Source organism: Rhagoletis pomonella, unplaced genomic scaffold (genome assembly GCF_013731165.1).
Source record: "Rhagoletis pomonella isolate Grant_MI unplaced genomic scaffold, Rhpom_1.0 Rhpom_scaffold_00007, whole genome shotgun sequence".
Classification (NCBI taxonomy): Eukaryota; Metazoa; Arthropoda; class Insecta; order Diptera; family Tephritidae; genus Rhagoletis; species Rhagoletis pomonella.
This window is the reverse complement of record NW_023458561.1, coordinates 42308414-42311438: the sequence shown is the minus strand read 5'-3', so window position 1 is coordinate 42311438 and position 3025 is coordinate 42308414. Positions and strand designations below refer to the sequence as shown.

Here is a 3025-nt window from a genome sequence, read left to right as displayed (position 1 = left end):
GCGCACTTGTGCACAAGGGTATATTAATTTTGTTCACATAACGGTTGTTTGTAACAGCCAAAACGAATCGAGATAGATATAGACAAATGTATACATAAATGATCAGGATGAAAAAAGAAATCGATTAAGCCATGTCTGTCTGTCCGTCCGTCTGTCCGTCTGTCCGTCTGTCCGTCCGTCCGTGTACACGATAACTCGAGCAAAAATTGAGATATCTCAACGAAATTTGGTATGTAGGTTTTCCTTAATCCAATGTAGGTTGGTATTGAAAATGGGCGAAATCGGACTGTAACCACGCCCACTTCCCATATAACGGTAATTTCCAGAAATACGAAAACTGCGATATTTTAGTAACTACTGAAGATAATTCACTCAAAATTGATATTTACAATAATTTTTAGACGAAAGACTAAGAATATTATAAATTTTTGGAAAATGGGCGTAGCCACGCCCACTTATGGTAACATGTGTATATCTTGGTAACCGCTGCACCAATTTCTTCCAAACTGGGCACAGTTGTTGGCCTTCGCACAGCATACCAAATGGCTGAAAAGTTTTAAAATCGCTCAATAACCACGCCCACTTCCCATATAACGGTAATTTAGAGAAATACAAAATCTTCGATAAATCAGTAAATATTGAAGCTAATTTATTCAAAATTGATGCTTGCAACAATTTTTTACCAAGAAATACGTTTATGGTAAAATTTTGGAAAATGGGCGTGGCACCGCCCACTTATGATCACATATATGTATATCGGTAACCGTTCTACCAATTTGTACCAAACTCGGTGTGGTTATTGTGCTTGCCACATAAAAGCAAAACGTTGAAAATTATTGAAATCGGACTAAAATTACGGCCGATTTTCATATAACGGTATATTTCAGAAATGCTTGAAGCTTCAATATTTCGAAATTTAAGGACGCTAGTTTACTTAAAATTTATACACCGCGGCCTACCATCTAGCGGTAGGTTTCGGAAAGGTGAAAAAACATATATTTAATACTTGCGCCGGGTATTTAATGTTCGGCTCCGCCCGAACTTAGACTTTCTTACTTGTTTTGACTGCCTTCTTGCATTTTTCTTAAAGCATGATATTTCGATATCTTGTCTCGAGGAAACAATTTATTTTTTTGTTTCAAAGTTGATGGACCTCAAGTACTCCATTTTAGTACTTACTCACCTATGGTCAGTAAATTAAAGCTTTCCAAAAATCATCAAACTTTTTCTTAGGAAGTATTTTGATTGCCCCAATGGAATTTACGAAAATCGTTAAGACTTTTTTGTTTGCTTGTAAGGTGACTCAGTCTAATATCTAATCAATTTTATCAATAACTACATACATATCTCATATTGAATGTTAAATTTTCTTCTTCTTTACTTGCAGCTTCTAATCGGTAATATTTATCTTTAGAAAAATAAATACACTTGAAAGTAACTTCAACTTGAAATGTTAGCAGCGCTCCAGTCAATTGGAAATCACTCGAACAGGAAAGATTTTTTTAAATAAAACATACACTTAAAAAAATTTTAACCAAGCAATTCAAACTTACATTATTAGAACTAATTGTTAGTAAAAAAGCTTTAAACAATTTTTTCTCAATTTATTAAATTGTGCCTTGAATTAATATGTAATTGGGAAACCTTTTTAAAAATCGAATATTATTACAAAATAACACTAAAAAACAAACACCAAGTATTAAATAATCCATTCAAAATTCTAAAGTTGCGCCTTTTTTTTAAATTTAGCTATAATTCGAAAAATATTACAACAATTTGGCGACTAAGTAATATATTTATTTCAAAAATTTCTATCTTTTTATTTATTGGCCGTTCGTTTTACACAGTATTGTATATTTTTCGAGCTCAAGGCCACATGAAAATCGAAATAAAATTTTTGATTTTACATTTGTTTTTATTTGCCGATATTTCGACTTCAGTCTGAAGTCATCCTCAGGAACATTTGACAATGTTTGATCGATTTCTATATATAAAAAAAAATCTATAAAGAAAACGATCACAAATGTTTAAATTGGATTTATTAAATAAGAGCGAAATATTGAAAAAATATACGGTTTTAGATATTTTTCCGAAAATATATATACACAGATATTTTGCTTATAAAAAACTCTTAATTTATTTGCAAGTTAATAAAAACAACATTGAAATGATGAAAATATTAAATTTGAAATTAAAAACAGCACAAGAGAATGCACATGCAGTGGTGTTTTGATTCTTTTAGAGGCCCGATGTGGCATTAAGGGACGCGCCATAGACATCTACCATAAAAAAAAAACAAAAACTAAACAAAAAATAAATATTAAAAAGTTAATCAAAGTAATGAAAACAAAAAATACAACAACACATCAAGTCTTTAAAATTGTGATTTTAATTTTATGTGAAAAGCGTAGGGCCGAGCGACAAGTAGCAACTGAAGGATTTTATTATAATTAAATCGCTCAAATTTAAGCGAATTGCAACATTTCAATTTTTTTATATAATTAAGCGCATAATTTTTTAATGACCGATGTATCCCAACTAAGTTTAAGTTATTTAACTTTATTTTTTTTTTATTATTTATGTTTAATATAAATGCTTTTGTCAGTCACTTATAGATATATGTATGTACATATATATATTTTTAATGGAAGACAGTATCTACTTATAATATCAAATATGTTAAAATGTAATTAAGCTAATAAATAAAGAAAATAAAAAATAAAATAAAAAAAGGTGTAGGTTTCTGGCGGAGTATGAAGATTAGCTCAATTTCGACTCAACTCAAATATGTTGCCGCACCACTCTACACTCAATAAGAAACGACTCAAGTTATTCCCATATACATACATACATACACACATAAATATTCAGATGTTGATGTGAATGTACTACTCATAAAAATGCATATGAAAATAGAATGTTATTAATGTAATAGAATGAAAAGTGAAAATAAACAAAGCAAAAAGAAAACAACATCAGATATTTATCCAATAGATAATGTTCAATAAAAAGAACGTACTCTAGA

General features: G+C 30.0%; 1 protein-coding gene across 1 annotated transcript in view; it reads left to right on the top strand.

Moving 5' to 3' along the window:
* Positions 1-1615, top strand: part of LOC118742861 — a 126232-nt gene extending 124617 nt beyond the window's left edge. Inside the window, exon 6 of the mRNA XM_036475264.1 lies at positions 1388-1615. The gene's annotated coding sequence lies outside the window, so the exon portion shown is untranslated. The remainder of the gene's footprint in view (positions 1-1387) is intronic.
* Positions 1616-3025: the final 1410 nt, after the last annotated feature.